The following is an 18,804-nucleotide window of genomic DNA, read 5'->3' as shown; positions in this document are numbered from 1 at the left end:
TGGATTTGTTTTGAGAAAAAACATAATGACTATAAAACACTTAAAAATCTGTAATGTACTATAAAGATGTTATTTGTTTTTTATTTTATTATCTCTTGGAACTGTTTCCCATTGTTTTTACTTTTACATGTTGGTACCAACTGGCTTAAATGACCAAGAGGCTCACTATATATACTTTATTTACCTATTAAGTACAGATTAGAGCTGGACCAGTCAGTTTACTTTGTCAGACTGTACCCAGATCAGAACTTTGACATTCTCTATTAGGGTAAAGGAAATCAATATATTGTATGAGTTTTGCAACCATTCTGTATGTCAGATCTATGATTACTTCTGGGACTCAAAGCCAGAACACTCTATGCCTCCAAACTAAATGATTCCCAAGGCATTCCTCTAATTGTTGGGACAAAATTAATGAATGCTCTATGAAGATTCCTGCTTTTACTCAGCTTCCTGAAAGAATTCTGCTTGCTGTAAAATCTAGTAAGGTTGGGACACTTGGATCTTATTTGAAAGAGCCTTCAAAATTTCCCTAGGCAGCAGCTCAAGTCCATGCAGTTATTAAAATCCTGTCTGCCTTGAATATAGAAAGCATCTGTTCACCACTGTTGAAGGAATTCTTCTCAAATGAAATTTGTGATAATTATCTGTAAGTCAACCTTCTTCTGTAGCCAAATTAGTCTGCTTTTGGTCAAAGCTAATTTAAAAAATAGCATGCATTTCTATATCTAATACTTGACTAAATGATTTTCCCATTGTGGTGAATAACAAAAGGAGACAGAACATGTCTATTAAAAGGCTTAGTTGAGACTAATGTTGGTGAGGCTCCATTTTTACACTAGTTGTTCATCATATGCAGTGGGAATTTGTGTTCACAGAAAACTGTAACAAATTTAGAAAAAGCATGTCCCATGTACAGGTGTATGTTTTGAGCAAGTGTGCTGAGTCCAAAATTCTGTATCTTGTGGATTACTACTTGGGAAAGTTCCACATAGAAAATGCTAAGTAAGTTCTTATACACATGAAATTGTTTGTTGGTGGAGTTTCCTTCTTAGGAAAATTTTTAGAATGGGAAACTTTTAAGGCCAAGGTGGTAGGATACAACCTCTGTGGTTCTCTATTATTCTAACAGGAAAGGCGGTACTTCACTGACAGGGTACTACCACTTCCTGATGGTAGGAACTATTTATTACCCATGCCTTTGAAACTTCCTATGGCATCTCGTAATAGTTCTCTCTATAGTTAGGGAATTGGTTAAAAGGAGAGAGAAATAACTTATTATTGTCAACTTAGTGCCAGGTCAGATGAAAAATATGAATGCTACTTTGATAAAGCTAAATAAATAAAAGAAAGAGATATTTTAACTTCCTGAAACTTTATTGGAAGTCTCCTTTTCTTTAAAAAAGTAGTTAGTAAAATTTCAACTTGTCTTTGACACAGTTTTACTGACATATAATTGACATATAATAAACTGTACATATTTAAAATGTACAATTTGACAAGGTTTGACATATGTACACTCGTGAAACATAATGAAGGTAAATATCACCTGCAAAATTTTTTTGTGATTGCTTGGAATTCCTCTCTCCTTCCTGTCAGCTGCTTCATCCCCAATCACTGATCCTTCTGTTTGTCACTATAGATTAGTTCACATTAACTTGATGTTTACATAAGTAGAATAATTCGCTTTTTTTGGCCTGCTTCTTTCATACAGCATAATTATTTTGAAATTCATCCATATTGTTGCATGTACTCATATCTATAGTTTGTCCTTTTTTTAATTGATGAATAGTTTTTCATTGTATGGATTTACCACAATTTGTTTATCCAGTCAACTACTGATAGATATTTAATAAACTTTCACCTCATTTTCCCTATAATTTTTCTCTTTAGAAGGTAGAGAAAGCATTAAAAGGAGCACAATGATGAACTTAAGTCTAACCAACAAAAGCAAGTAGTCAAGTGCCAGTTGGAAGAACTATGGGAAAAAATGGACATAATCCTTATTGAATTTATTATAACCTTGTCAGACAGGTATCTAGACTTTAAGAAAACATATTTTAAAAAATTTAGTTACATAAAGGTATGTATCTACTTCATCACTAAGGTAGGGATTAGAGAGGCTAAAGTGCTAAAGTAAATAGAGATTCAAACATGTAATAGCTCCACACAATGGACTAGTGACGTTCAGAGTGTGTTCCTGGGAGTCATGAGAACCATTGAGAGGTCTGAGAAGTCAAAATTAATTTTGATACTAACATATTATTCACATTTTCGCTCTCTTCCTTTCAACAGTGTACACTAGAGTTTTCCAGAGAGTACATAAGGTGTGCTATTGCAACAGATTGAATGCAGAAGTAGATATGCGTTTTTAGCTGTCGTCTGTTAAGACAGACTTTAAGGAGATTTGCAAAAACTGTTTACACTCTGCTCACTAATTTTCTTGGAAAATTTCTTTTTCTAAAAATATGTTAACATATAATTAGTTTATTATTATTAATTTTAAATGGTTAATAAATATTTTTAAATGTTTCAATAAAAATTTCTAATATGATAAATACATATGTATGTATGTATGTATGTATAGTACATATAAACTAAAGTTCTTTGGGGTTTTCAATATATTTTAAGAGCGCAAAGGGAATGTGAGATCAAAAGTTTGTAGAAACGTTGCATTGAGGTTTATTTAGCACTCAGGTAACAATCTTAAGTGGATTTTCCTTGTCAGTGGGTGGTGACTTTTATCTATGAAATCACTCACCAATGCAAACTCCTTCCATCTTGTATTAATAGTTTCTATATGCTCTAGGGCCTCTTGTCACATGCATTTAGCAAGCAAAATGGGTAAGAAATGTTAGGGAAAATGTGCCCATTTCTTGAAAGTCTTGTCAGGAAAGAAGCAAACATCATTTCCACTCATATTCTGTTGTTGAGAACTCATTATGTAATCCATTCGGCTGCAAGAGGGCTGGGGCTAGAGATGTAGTCTCTAATGGGGCAGCCATTTTCCTGCTACCGAGGTTATTTATGAAAGAGGAGAACTGATTTTGGTAAATAATTAGCGGAAGTGTGGTTAAAATAGCACTGTTTTATGTTATTCTATTGAATACAAAATCCAAGCTGGAATATTCTTGAACATTTTAATGACAGAGGTCATGACTTATTCATATTTCAATATTCTAAACCTGAATGCCATACTTGGTAGAGTAAGGCTAATTATGTTTGTGGAATGAATGGCTGACCCACTGATGAATGAATGTTACCTTAATGCAATAAAAATATTAACTGAATGCAATAAAGTTTTTATTGCATTAAGTTAACTGAATGTAATAAAATTTACAAAAAGATGTAGTAATAAATATTTTTGTATGTTTTCTTCTTCATTGAGAAGTATTATCTTCAAACTGGAAAGCATTACATTTTTGGATGATAAAATTGAGAGGACAAGTTATGATATTGAATAATATTACCAAGTTAAGTGAGATGGGGGACTTGATGGGTTGAATTTATTCCCTGAAATTGATAAGATTGTATTCAATTGGAACACATAAAACCTTGCTTTTGGGTTTGAACAACTTACTACAAAGGTAGTAAAAGACCAGGTTTAATACTAGTTCAAGTAAAAATTTATTTAACTTAGTTCATCACAAGTTCAGTATGAGTTGAGGTATGAAATGACTGCTGAAAGATACACTAAATAAGGGTTTAGGCAGAGTTAATATAGGTAAAACTAAATTTGGAATATAAATACTTCCATTGCAGTTTGCAATTTCTGACCCCTTCTGGAATATTAGGTCATTCTGGACCCAAAATTTAAAGAGCAAATTTGACAAATATAAGAACAATCATCCATGTTGTCAAGAGGTCTAAAAATCATGTTTGTAGGAGGGACAAGTTTAGACTTAGAGACATTTATCATTGAAAAATGAATATGCAACGTGGAACAGGATAACTTTTATAAATATTTGAAAGGTGTTGATGAGAAAAGGGATTAGTTTTATTCTCTAGGTAGATTTTTAGAGTGGAGCAGAGTTCTCAGTCTCAGCACTGAAGACATTTTTGTCTGGATAATGCTTTGATGGGCGGCAGGGGTTTGTCCTGTCTATTGCAGGGTGTTTAGCAGCATCACTGACCTTTCTCCACTAGTTGCCAGTAGCACCTCTGGACAAGCCAAATGTCCTTGGGTGGGCAAATCCCCACCCTTTGCCCCTTTGGTTGAGAACCAGTGGGGTAAAACAATAAACAAATATTAATGCGTACTAATGAGTATCAGTACATCTTCTATGTACAGAACTTCTCAGTTAAATCTCTCCACAGTGTCATCTCTGCCCTGTGCAGTGGTTGGGCATCTCATCACTAGATTTGCTGAGCAAAAGCTTCTTGATTATGTATCAACTATATTATTGAATGAATGTATTTTTTTGATGTTAGGTTAGATTAATTTATTTATAAATTCACATTCAACTTTATATTCTTTGATTTGATGACTCAGTACAGATTGTAATCTGCTTCTTGGAGGTTACCTATTGGTAAACATACCTTTGATTAATATCACATAGAGATGCTAAATATCTTTAAGTATGTTACGAAAATTAATCATGACCATTACATATTATTCAATGTAAGAAATATAGCATCGATCTAAAAGTATGAAGTGGAGGGACACTTGAATCATGAGGGCTCGTGCTTTTCCTGCTTCTATGACCCTGGGTACTTTCCTCAACTCTCAGTGCTTAAATTCCTCATTATTAACTGGGGAAAACAGTCTAGGTCCTCAGTACTTGCCCTAATTTTTTGAGAGTTAAATGAGATAACAGTTGTGAAAATACTTGGAGATACATGCAGTGGTATTTAAAACCATTAAAATAAAATTATTCAATTGCTTCTGTTGTTTTGCTCAGTATTTTATTTGAATTTCTTACTTCTCAGTAATAATAAATGCTACAAATCATCAGATATTATACTCAAACAGTTTTTAAAGAAAATATGGTTCTCATACACCTTTAAAGATGACTATTCTAATGCACAATATTATGTTGTAGTGAACCTATTTTTCGCGAGTTGGATAAGATGTGATATCCGAGGTTCTGAGGACACTCTTAATAGCCTCTGGGTTTAAGACAGCCTTCAGATTTGCACCTATCATGAACACGGTTACCACACAGATCTAAGGCAATGCATGGTTGTGTTAGCCCTTACAAGGCCAGAGGGCACACAGGTCTTTATATTGGCAATTTAATTGCATTGGCCATTGAGCTGATCAGCATGTTCCACACCTTGTTTTAAATGACCTGTGAGAAAGAACATACTTTGTTCTCTCTGGCCACTAATTTTTCAGCTGGTTATAAATCACTACTATGAGAAAAAATAGGCTTTCTTATTTAGCTCTGCCTGTGACATTTCTTTACTAATTTTTATTTTGAGAGACGTCTAGAATTGTATTGGGGTGAAGAAGGGAACAACAGACAGATGGGCTGTCAAGCTTGGTATATAAAAATGCGTAGAGGCCTGACTGGTAATATCTTCTAGCCCAAGCCATGTTCTTGAGTAAATTATTTAGAGTTTACATATGAAAGGTCTCTTTGAGATCAGTTTTCCACTTGTGACCTGACAGCTTATAGATGAACATTTAGTGTGTTTTTTAAAAAACACTATTTCACATTGATATATGTGTGTGTAAATGAAAGAAAAGACCTCTCCATTCTTTAATCTCCTTTAAACTCTCCTTACTAATGGATTATAGGACTTCTCTGTGGCATCTGTTTTGTAAGAGTGGTGATCGCTGTTACTGAAGGTCACTCAAAAATAATTTATCATTTGTTGTTGATTATTTACTTATAATTGTAGTATATATTCTGTATGCCTGTGTATCTGTCCCTCTTTATCTTTCTATCTCATCTTCAAGTTTTGTTATAATGATCATTCTTATTTGAAGAGTATATGATTTATGGTTGCACTACAATGTAAGCAAGAATTTTCGAATTGTGGTGATAGAATGATTCATTTTATGTTTGATTCTTTTAGATATAGCAGTTCACATTGTGAACTTTTTAAAAAAATTTTGGAGTAATCATCAATTTGTAATTCTTTTTGGAAATGATGAAAATGTAAGACTTGAGTTGAACATTCTCTAGGTCGATCCACGTTGTTGTAAATGGTAAGACTTCATTTTATATGGTTCAGTAATATGCCATTGTATATATGTATCACTTCTTTATTCATTCATCTTTCGATTGGAGTATTTAAGCCATTTATATTTAAAGTAATTATTGATAGGTATGTAGTTATTGCCATATTATTGTTTTCTGATTGTTTTTGTAGTTCTCTGTTCCTTTCTTATTTTTTTGCTCTCTTCTCTTGTATGTTGTTGTTTCACTGTATCGTTGTGCTTGAATTCCTTTCTCTTTATTTCTTGTATATTTCTGTAAGTTTTTTGGTTTGTGATTACCATGTGCTTCATATATACCAAGCTACGTTTATAGCAGTCTATTTTAAGTTGATGGTAGCTTAAGTTAAAACACATTCAATAATTACTACCATTTTTACTCATCCTTTCCACGTTTATGTTTCTGTTATTATTTTTTACTTTTTTTGTATATGTATATTTGTGTGTATCCCTTAATTTCCTGTTGTAATTATACACAATTGTCCTACTTTTTCCTTTTAATCAGTGTACTAGCTTTAGCTATGTTTAATCCACTGCAGGTATTACGTGTTTGCCTTTGTCAGTAAGATTTTTTTCTTTGCAATATTTTCCTATTCATATTTTATATTTATTTTTCTTCTTCCTCAAGAAGTCCTTTTAAAATTTCTTATAATACTGGTTTGCTGGTGATGACTCCTTCAACTTTTTCTTGTCTGGAAAGTTCTTTGTCTCTCCTTTAATTCTAAATGATAACCTTGTTTGGTAGAGTAATTTTGGTTGTAGGTCCTTGCCTTTTATCACTTTTAATATTTTGTACCAAAACCTTCTGGCCTGCATAGTTTCTGTTGAGAAATCAACTGACTGTTGTATGGAGCTCTCTTTTAATTCACTAACTGCTTTTCTTTTGCTGTTTTTAAGATTCTCTCTTTGTCTTTAAAATTAGGCATTTTAATTATGATGTGTCTTTGTGTTGGCCTCTTTGGCTTCATCTTGTTTGGGACTCTCTGCACTTCCTGGACTTATACGAGTGTTTATTTCTCTCACTAAGTTAGGGGAGTTTTCAGTCATTATTTCTTCAAAAAGCTTTTAAATTCCTTTCTCTCTCCTCCTTCTGGTACTCCTATGATGCAAATGTTGTTATGCTTGATGTTGTCCCAGAGGCCCTTTAAACTATTGTCATTTTTTTTTTTTTTGGATTCTTTTTTCTTTTTTCTGTTCCGATTGGGTGTTTTCTGCTACTTTGTCTCCCAAATTGCTGATCCAGTCCTCTGCTTCTAATCTACAATTGATTCTATCTAATGCATTCTTCATTTCAGTAATTGTAGTCTTTATTTCTGACTGATTCTTTCCATGTTTTCTCTCTTTTGTAATATTTCCTTTCTCTTTGTTGAAATTCTCACTGAGATAATGTATTCTTCCCCTACGTTCATTGGGCATGCTTATAAACAATGTTTTGAACTCTGTATCTGGCAGATAGCTTGCCTCCTTTGTGTTTAATTCTTTTTCTGGAGTTTAGTCTGTTCTTTCATTTGCAAAAGGTTTCCTCATTTTGGGTGCCTCCTGTGTTTGTTTCTATGTACTAGGTAGATCTGCTACAACTCCCAGTATTGTCAGAGAAGCCTTATGTTCTGTAGGGCCCAGTGGTGCAGTCTCCATGTTCACTTGAGCCAAGTGCTCAGGGGTGTCCCTTGTATGTCTTTTTGTAGTTGAGCCTTGATTATGGTCAGTGAGTGGGATTGACCATCAGGTGACTGGCTTTGAGGACAAGCTGTGATTTCAGCACTCAAACTATTGTGCAGTGCACACCCCATGAAGCAGGATTTGCTATTGTGGGGCTCAGTTGTTTGCTAAGTGCACCCTTTGGGTGTATTGTTTTTGGTGCCTAATTGGGTGGTACTTTGGTATGGTCTGAAACTAGTCACCTGATGTTGGTTCTGGAGCCTCTTGGGAGTGGCTCCAGTATAGCCCAAGATCAGCTACTGCCTGTGTCCAGCCTAGGGCCATCTAGTAGGAGCTTCAAAGTGATTATCAGTTGGTAGCTGTCTTGCTGGGCTTGGGTGTACGTGGAAGTGGTTATGCTGGGAACTGAAGATAGCTACCATTAGTGTCAGGCTTGGCAAGAGGTACAGTGCACACTGAGGTCAACCACTGCTTTTTTGGTGTTTGCGGACGTTTGAGAGATTTTAGGAAAGTCCACAGCATAGACCCAGGTTGGCCCCTTGTGTCAGTTAGCCTTTGAAAAAGGTTCCTGCTGGGTATGTTAATTTGGTGGGGCGGGGTCTCAGAGAATCATCAAGATGGAGTAAGAGTGGTGTTAGCCAGGTTGATAGAAACTAGACTTGATGCCCGCTTACACCTGTAGCCTGAATAAAGGGAGCACTCAAGAAAGGAACAAAATAGCAGAGAGAGCTGCCCCTCCAGCCCTCATTCTGAATCCAGACAATTCAATTCCTCCCTGTATGTCCCTGGTGCCTTTAGAGTTACTGCCCCTTCATTGGCACTTAGAGTGAGTAAATCTATGTTTGAGCAATTTAAGAGGATGCCTGGATTCCCAGCAGCCGTCTGTCTCACCTGGACTGAGTCCCTACTGATTTCCACAACCAGCTCTTGTGGGGACTCCTTTTTCTGGCACTGGTGCTCTAGGTTGGGGAGCCTGGTATGGGGCTGGAAACTATCACCCTTCAGTGGGGACCTCTGTAGCTGAGCTATCCCTCCGGAATCTTAACTTCTACACGTGGATGTGGGACCAGTTTGTTTTCCATCTCCACCGCTCCTACCAGTCTCAAAGTGGCTTCTTCTTTATGTTATTTGTTTTAGGAGTTCTGTTCAACTAGTCTTTAGGTGGTTCTCAAGGGTGGTTATTCTATTATTTAGTTGTAAGTTTGATGTAGTCATGAGAGGAGGTGAGCATAGCATTTACCTACTCTGCTATCTTGACTGGAAGTAGGCCTTCTTTTGTAAATTATAGTTGTCTTGTCAGCTCTTGTGAGCTACACCAGCTAATATATTATGCATGACAATATATAATCTTAAGGTGGCACCTCCACAAATCTCCCTTAAAGGAAGGAAGACCTAAGTAATCAAGTCCTCACACCTTCTCCTTTGCACCAATTCTGGCTCAGACAATTCCAGCTGAACCTAGTCATTTGACCTCAGCCACTCACAGGATTAAAATGCTCCCAAATGCTTGAAACAATTCATGGAGTGGTCTCATACAACAAAGGATCATCTCCCCTTGAATACAGAGTGGCACCCTGCAACGTGAGAAACAATGTTTTGGGGGCAATGTAGGCAGGAGAGGAAGTTATCTTCCAATTCTTTGTTCCACTTTATTTCTACTTTTAATGTCTGTTGTGACTCCATAGTACATTTTTTATTACTTCTTGTGTTTGCCCATGAGTTGTTTGAGGTGACAGTAAGTGCATTTATTTGTTGGGTACCCATGTTAGAAAAAGGGCAGCAGAACTTGAGTTTTTGGAGGGGCTGTACAAAATAGATGCAGATCATTGTAATAATGGCAATGTAAAATCGCAGTTTTTCTGAACTAGAGGTGGAGTTTATTTTTCTACTACTTTGAATTTGGGACAGCCTTATGACTTGCTTTGAGTAATAGAAAGTAGTAGAAATGACATTATTTGAGTTACAAAGCTTAGGCTGTGAGCAGCCTTGCAACATCTCTCATTTTGTTTTGGGAACTTACCATTATTAGGAAGCCTGTGTAGATTTCCAAAGTAGGAGAAGTCTCCAGCTGAGAGTCAGCATCAAGGTCCTAGATGTGTAACTGAGGGTATTTTAGACCCTCTAGTCCCAGTCAAGCAGACATATGATTGAACATGCATAAGTGACCAGGTGAAACCTGAAGAAAAACCAACCAGCCGAGCCCAGACAACCCACAGAATCATGAGACACATTACATTGTTTTTGTAAGCCCTGGCTATGGTGGAGGGTTTTCTTGTGCATCAATAGATAACTGACACACCAGACCAAAGGTGATTGGGCTTAACAGAGACTCAAAGAGAAAGACCTGACAATTGGGAGAGAGACTTAGGCAGACAGTATTACCGTGTTTCCCCGAAAATAAGACTTAGTCAGACCATTAGCTCTAATGCATCTTTTGAAGCAAAAATTAATATAAGACCCAGTATTTTATTATATTATATTATATTTATTATATTATATTATATTATATATTATATTATACTATACCTGGTCTTATATTGTATTAAAATAAGACCGGGTCTTATATTAATTTTTGCTCCAAAAGATGTATTAGAGATGATGGTCCAGCTAGGTCTTATTTGAAGCTCTGGATATACTTAACAAGGACCCAGTTTAGGCTTGGAAATTTTGGATCAGAAATTTAGTGCCAGGAATGAGGTGGGGACTGACTAGGACAGATATGGGAGCAGAAAAGGGACATAAGCACAGTGGTGGTAATAAAGACCTAGCTATTCAAATTAATGTGTCTTATTTTGGTTCATGGACATGATGCATGGACTGGCCTCTTAATTCTCCAGGTCAATGTTACAATTGGTTCTAGACCGAAGTAGAAGGCAGGACAGCCAAAATAACCAGTTACTCTAAAACAGTAAACTCCTCTTTAACTATCATTTTAAGCAAGGTTAAATTACATTGTCTTGTTAAGAAAAATAACAGTAGGTAGTCTTAGTTCCCTGGCATCTTATTATCTCCATGTATTAATTTATCAAATGTTCCTTGAGAACAGACACAGTGCAAGGCCCCTAATCTCCAATAGCTTACAGTCAGGTTGCAGGGATAGGCCATATATACACAGGAGGTAATTAAGGGATAAACATGTGACAGATGGGATGGAGCTGAGAGGACTTGTACATCTGGGCCTCAGTGAGAGGGACTATGAAAAAGACGAGCAGTAATGTGGGGTGGTCTTTCTGTTGGGCAAGGCTGTGAGGTTGGGGCTAAGCCAGGGTGAGAGAATAGAGGATTCTGGCTGGAAGGACAGGGTTATTTTGGGGAGGAGGAAGTAATTAAATCAGAGAGGAACGACATTCTAATTATGTAAGTCTGATGGACCTGTCTCCCAGTTCTCACTCCAAACTGACCCAAACTGCTTTCCCAAGGGGACAATGCAAGCACAAAGTAAAATAAAATTAGTCATGAGCCACAGGCTGCCAGACAGAGAAACTGAGTGTAAGCTTAGTGAGGAGATGGTCCAGGCTGTGGAGCCTTATCTTGACATTCTGGAAGAATATATTTGTGAATATGTCTCCACCATGAAGTTTCAATTACTGTGTTGGGTTTTAAATTGTGCCATGATACACCTCATTGTATATCTGGCTTTAGTGAAATGTCATTTGCAGGTCAGTTGTCCAATGTGCAAGGGCATATTTAATAGTTTTTTTAGTTATGATGAATAAGATAGTGTTAAGAATTTGTTTAATGGTGGGCTCTGAGCAGGGACTTGGCAAATTTGATTTTTAAAAGCCTTTGAAGACTCAAAAAAAAATGTGTGTTTGGAGAAGATATGTATCTCCGATGCACATTATTTTATTTTGCTTCCTCTTTTAGTGCTGAAGTTTTTACTGACTTTGCCCTGCCTCCAGTGGAAGCTGCTAAGGTGGGATTTCAAACCAAGTGAGGAAATGCTGACATTCTTAGAGATGCTGCTTCCAAAAAGAATAAAGAAGGAATTAGATGGTTTCTCATGAATGAGATAGATAAATATGGACCAGGATGAAGTTGCCTGCTTAGGATATACTATTGAAATATTGTAGACATTTGCTGACTTTTAAGTCTTGAGATAATGTTCAAAGACAGAATAGGTGGTTGTAGAATTTGAAGCAGGTTCTTTAACTGGAGTGCTATTGTCTTTCAGCCTAGTGATTCTGCAACATCTGTTGTCAATAAAGACAGCATCACTCAACTGCTCCAGAAGCTTGGACATAAAGGGTGGATGGGGCTTCTTGGGTATCATCATGACAGGGACTTTGACTATGTTTCCTCAGGAATTCAGAAGGTCTCCCCAGCTTCTTTGTCTTATACCACCTGAGATTGTAGTGTTTGAAGGGGCAGCATGCTTTCCCTGAGGAAATAAGTCAAGGCAAATATAGACTGGGTTGCTTGCTGGCTAGTGTTGAAAGAAGTACACAAATAACATTCATACATTTAACTATATAGGAAACTTCCTACTACAGGTATTAACCTTGTGTGATGTGAGGGTTTCAAATGTATTTGTTAACAGAAATCAATTATAATGACTTGTCTGTGTTGCGATAATTACTTAGAGCTCATTATGTAAAGATGATATATTGAATCTGAAAATATTTAGAAAGAACTAAGCTTGCTATTTAAGACCTGTTAAGGAGACAGTGGAAGAGAATCTCTTTAAAGTTGAACATTCTGATTCCTACTCAGTTGTCAGATTTCCAAGTGTTTTCACTTAACACAATTCCGAATTTTTTATAACCTTTTTAAAGTTACTAAAACTCTGGCTTACTATATGAGATTTTTATAGGAGTTCTTGGTATAAAGTTTTTTTTTTTTCCAAGAAGAGTAAAATATAAATAAACTTGGCCCTTGATAGAACAAAACATAGTTAATAAAATGTGGTATTGTATAGTGCCTTAATAAGTTAGTAGGTATCAGCAGATATTCACCATATTAGAATGAACTAAAAAGTTTCAAATGAATAATTAGGAGGACTAAACAGGAAACTGAAAGGGAGCCATGTGCAAACCTGACAATAGAATCTAGCTCTAACCAAATAAGTCTTTCTGTGTATCTGTGGAAGAGTGTTTTCAATATTATGAGCATAAATGATAAAAGAGTTCATTACTGAGGGACCAGAAGAAAATTCATAATATTCTTAATTCGATGTAACAAGCAGGACCAACTATTATTTGGAGGATATGGGTAATTAAGGTGGCACAAAATCACAAGGCATTTTATTTTCAGATAGTTGATAGAGAATTAAAGTAATTTAACCTAAATTGTAACTTGATTATAAATGTTTAGTTTAGAGACAATAATTAGAAGATAATACAGTAGTAATAAAAAAGTCGAGATAAAGATAATTGCACTAAATTCTTCCACTTTAAAGGAAGTCATGGGTGAGAGCTTTTATATCAACCTCTAAAATAAAACATCAATACAGTAATATAAAACAGAAACTAGTGCCATGTTGTACATACTGGTTAAAATAAAGCCTAAGGGACTGTAGGGAGATAATGTGAAATGGTGGTTCTGAGAGAATTAAGTTCAATAAATATAGCAGCAACTTATTAGGCATTTCATCTAAGGCTAATCTATTACTTAATATTTTTGAGCCCCATTTCCTCATCTTTGAGGTCCTAGCAATAATAATAACTATTTAGGTATGTTTTGTGAAGGTTACATGAGATGACATAATATAATATGTGCACAACAAATGGTAACAAATAGTCAAAATTATTAAAGAAAGATACAATATATGATTCTGAAAATATGGTCTTTTGAGGGTAGTGTAATTTCCATACAATAAGCTAAACCCACAGTTTTGATGAGTTTGGACACATGTGTACCTTCCACCACAAAAGCAATCAGAATAAACATTTCCATTACCCCCAAATTTCCCTCATGCTCTTTTGAAGCTAATCTCTAACTCTTCCCTTGCCCCTGGCACTGGCTGATTTGCTTTCTGACATTATAGTTTCAATTTTCCTGTTTTATAGTGTCATATAAATGGAATCATACACTATGGACTCCTTTGTGTCTGGCTTCTTTCACTCAGCATAATGTTTTGTGATTCATTCATCTGTGTATCAGTTGTTCCTTGTTCTTTATAGCCAAGAGAATTCCTTTTTATGAATATGTATTAGGTGCCATCCAGTCAGCTCTGACTCCTGGTGACTGTGTGAATGAGTGACGTCCACAATATCCTGCCCTCAACGGCTCTGCTCAGCTCCTGTAGACTCAGGCCTGTGGTTTCTTTTATGGAGTCAATCTGTCTTATTCATGTTTGGTCTTCCTCGTTTCCTGCTGCCTTCTATTTTTCCCAGCATCACTTCCAATTAAATGTTAATGGGCATTTTAGTTATCTCTCTCTCTCTATATATATATTAAACATATATTTTCCCTTCTTTTGGTCAAAGATAAAATGATTAAGGAGTGAAATTTCTGGTTTTCACTTTATAAGAATGTTTCACTTTATAAGAAATGTTTCACTTTATGAGCAATGGTCAAACTCGACTCTGGGTTGTGAACACACAATGTGATATATAGATGATGTATTACAGAATTGTACACCTGAAATCTATGTAATTTTACTAACAATTGTCACCCCAATAAATTTTAATTAAAAAAAAAAAAGAAATGGCCAAACTTATTTTTCCCCAGTGTTTATAACATCTTGCACTCCCACCATCAGTGTATGAAAGTGCCAACAACTCCATGTCCTGTCAATCCTTGGTATGGTCAGTTTTCTTCATTCTAGTCATTCTTTTGGGGATGGAGTGGTTTCTCATTATGAGCTTAATTTTATTTCCTTGATGACTAATGATATTGAGTATATTTTTCATATGCTGATTACCATTCATATATCTTCTTTAGAGAAGTGTCTATTCAAATATTTTGTTCAGGACCCAAACCATGAAACCCTGGGTCTGTAGCTTGGCATGACACCGTTTGGCTTGATTTGCCTTCTAGGTGAAGTCCTTTGTATTATTAAAAGATGGGAGAAATTTCTATAAAGAGTGACATGGAACAAAGATAAATCTGAAGTTCTGTCAGTTAAGGAGGAACTTAGCAAATTTTACTGATGATAGTAACAATGATTAAAAACTTTAAATTGTAATAGTATCTGGGGAAGATTAGACTCTGATTCTTTTATATTGTCATGTTAGACTACTATAATCAATACAAAAGTATACTCAGTGATTCTTTTAAAAAACATTCTGTTGTAAAGTCTTGTGCATTTCCTACATGAGATCCATGTGAAATCTAAGTAATGTAATTACCCATAGGATGTATCAAAATAAAAAAGAATAAAAAAGAACTAAAGTTGTGAAGAAAAGGAAGACATGGTTTAAATTCTCTCCCTGTTTTTATCTTTCCATTTCCCCTGAAGCTCTTCAGCCTCAACTTTTTCCTTCCCCACTCCTTCCCTCCCCAGTGTGGTCAGGAGAATTTATTGGAGAAACTGCAGTTAATTATTGACTTTTTCACTTTTCTCAACTTTGATTAACACATTTTTTGTTGTTTTTGTTGGGGGTGTTAGTTTTACATCCAAAGAGAATATTTTTCAGTAGATCATACTGTTTCCCATGTGTGATAAAACTGACAAATTGCACCTGTGCAAAGCACTATATTGGCTGTACTATTTCTGTGAAGGCACTAAAGCAAGTTCATGTATTTTCCTGGGAATGTTAAAATGTCAACTCTGAGTGCTTTCTACAGTATTTGTGCTTACCCAGGTGTATCTGTGACACACACACACACACACACACACACACAGACACACACACACACACAAAATGTAAGAAGAGATGCGTACATTGTTCTTAGTTTGATCATTATAACTGTTTTTGTTTGTTTCTTTGTTTGTTTTTGCATCCAAAGGAAAAATATATTCTTTAAGTAGAAACTTAGATACTCCTCACAGAGGTTGTGCTATAGCTATGCAGCCAATTCAGGGACTGCTGATGAGATGGATTATCTCACATGGGAATCTTTGTCACTGCTGGTGGGCTGGGGGAATTTAGAACCACTGGCACATTTGAAAACTTTAATTATGCAGCAGTTAACTGGTCTAAAAATTATACCAACTAATTCTATCTCAAGAGAAATATATTCTGTATTAAACCACTTTTAACTGAGTCAAGCCCCATTCTTATCCTCTTCCCTAACAAATTATAGTGCTTCACTCCTGTGTTTGTTTTACTTTATATTAAAAAAAAAAGTAGTTATGTGGGAAAATGAGTTAAACTGTTTGACTTTTAGCTCCAAGATACAAGGACTCAGCTTAAGGTTCCATTTATAGGCTGATTTATAACATTTAAATTCAAGGATATAAAAAAAACATAAAAGAGAACATGAAGAGATTGAAAACAGAAACTTCCATAATGTTTGCCATTTTCATTTCTTTTTTCAGAAAAATTGATTCCTAGTTGAAATTACCTGTACAAAAACTGATATTTACAAATGGCTTTGGATGCAAATGGGTTGTATTATACTTATAGGTAATTAGAAAAATGTGAATAGGAGAATTTCAATATCTTATGAAAATAGAGCCACAAAATACTATTGGTTGAATATAACTTCAAAAGAAAGTGTCTAAAATATTTTTATTGGCAATTTCATTTTGATATTTTCCCTAAGAATTCAAAGCATATTCTACTTTAGAGAGAAAGATCTGAAGCATGCAAGAGGGCACATATTGACAGCTCTTCTAAAATGTTTTGTCATGAAAGATCTATGGGTTAAACAAAAAAAGCACTCTGCCAGAAATTGGTGTTATAATACCGAAGAAGTATAATCTCATTTCCCTGTGAACTGAATATCCTAGATTTTCAGGGGATTTCTGGGATTTTTTAAAAATAAATTTACTGGGGTGACATTGGTTAGTAAAATCATATAGTTTGAAACGTACAATTCTATAATATATCATCTATATATTGCATTGTGTGTTTGCCACCCAAAGGCAATTCTCCTTCCATCACCATATATCAGTTAAGAAGAAATTGTTCTTGTTCATTTTACTCAGTATGTCACTTGTGTCAAAGTTACATTCTTTTTACTTTTGACCCCTGATTCCTGGTTCTGATCTGGGCTTTTTGACCTTGATTAGAAATCAAGACATAGACAGGAAAATGATTGACTCTTCACTCTCATACCAATAATTGGAGTTATATGACATGAATTACATCTTGAGTGATAATAATTTCAAATGCTAGCCATACCTACATTTCTGGCAAATATCAAGCTTTTAGAAAATTGATCTGATTTGTTGTTTTATCTATGTTTTGATTTTTAAAAACTCTTTACAATTTTCAAGTGAAATGTTTACAGGCAAAATGCCTGGGATTTACTTCAGAATACTTCAGTGTGCCAGCAAATGCTTGTTTGACTCAAATCTATTTTCCTACCATGATTTTTCTCTCTGTTAAGAAAATATATTTCTCTGGCTTTCTTTCACTCTGGATTTTAGGGAGTTTTGGTCAATGGGAGGTACTGGTGGAAAATCGGAAGGTGGGAAGGATGAGCGAAGCCAGGGTATTCCACTCCAAATCACTCTGCCTCTTGTACATCTCTGGCTGTGAAAGACCTCCTCTGTAGTGCCAAGCCTAAGTGAACAACTATCATAGTTCTAGTAGTGCATCTTCTGATGTTCTAGATCCTACCAGACTGCCCTGACATCTGGGCTCTGATAAAAACATCTCTTTCCATGGTCCTTCTAAACTTAGGGTTAGCTAGGCGTTGTCCATTACTGTGTTGATTTGAGATCTCCTTGCAAGCTACTCAGACCTTCTATTACCTGTGAAAACAATCCACTTATACAGTCCTTGTGTTTGAAACAACTGAAGTGGTTTTTATTTCCTTGCTGGACTTTATTGACATATCCGCAAACAAACAAACAGAAAGATTGCAGGAACCTCCAGTTCTGGTATGGTGGTATAAGCCCACTCCAGCCAGATTCACTCGCTGATAACATTTAGAAACTCAGAAAAAAATAAGCAAACAACATGAAGACTCTGAAAATAACCTAAAGAAGAAATTTTGTAAGGGGATCACAACTAGGAGAAGTTAAGTGCTTGGGAGTGCTGTTTACTGTTTATTTTTTCCTCTAATAATTTTACCCCAAGGGCAGCCCCATTCATGAATTTGAACAGTGTAACATGCAGTTAAAACTGACACAAATTCCATTTTTCTGAACAGAGGCATCAGAAAATGGAGGCTCAGTTGGCCAGAGAGTTTGAGGGAACTCCTGAGAGAGAAGGAGAGAGAGAGAGAGAGAGAGAGAGAGAGAGAGAGAGAGAGAGAGAGAGAGAGAGAGAGAACCAGAAGATGGTTCTTCTAATTCTGTGTATTAACCTGAACTAGTCTCAGACTAACCCCTAAACTGCATGCATGGGACTCAACCAAAGAACTACAACCAAGGCATGGGGAGCTTAACTGAAATTTGAATCATCTGAACAAGTCTCCTGACTAACACATGCATAGGATAGACTCAAACCAATGTAGCAAAGGTTTAAAAAACTGCACTAGACCAATCAACACTGATAATTCTCAAGAGTGTATTTTTTTACTATAAGTATTTTAACTTTCTTTCTTCTTTGGAACACTACTAGGTTTTGGTCTAGCTGTGTTCCCAGTTTGCCAACTCCAAGACCCTTGAATAAATCTCTATCATTTTTTTCAAAACAAAACAAAAAAAAAATGAATGGAAATTTGAACTACCCTCACAAAAGACAAAACAGACCTTAAGTTTTGAATCTAACCAAGTTGAATACCTTCTAAAATGCAAACATTAACATTCTCCAGAGGATTATAATAAGACCTAGTACCTATGCAACATAATATTTATAATGTCTAGAATATAATTAAAAATGACTCCAAATGCAAAGATTGGAAAAATGTGACAAATTCCAAGGGGAAAGCAGGACACACACACACAAACACACCAGCCACTAGATGACCCAATGTTG

Source organism: Rhinolophus ferrumequinum, chromosome 19, assembly GCF_004115265.2.
Source record: "Rhinolophus ferrumequinum isolate MPI-CBG mRhiFer1 chromosome 19, mRhiFer1_v1.p, whole genome shotgun sequence".
Lineage (NCBI taxonomy): Eukaryota > Metazoa > Chordata > Mammalia > Chiroptera > Rhinolophidae > Rhinolophus > Rhinolophus ferrumequinum.
This window is presented reverse-complemented; position numbering follows the sequence as displayed.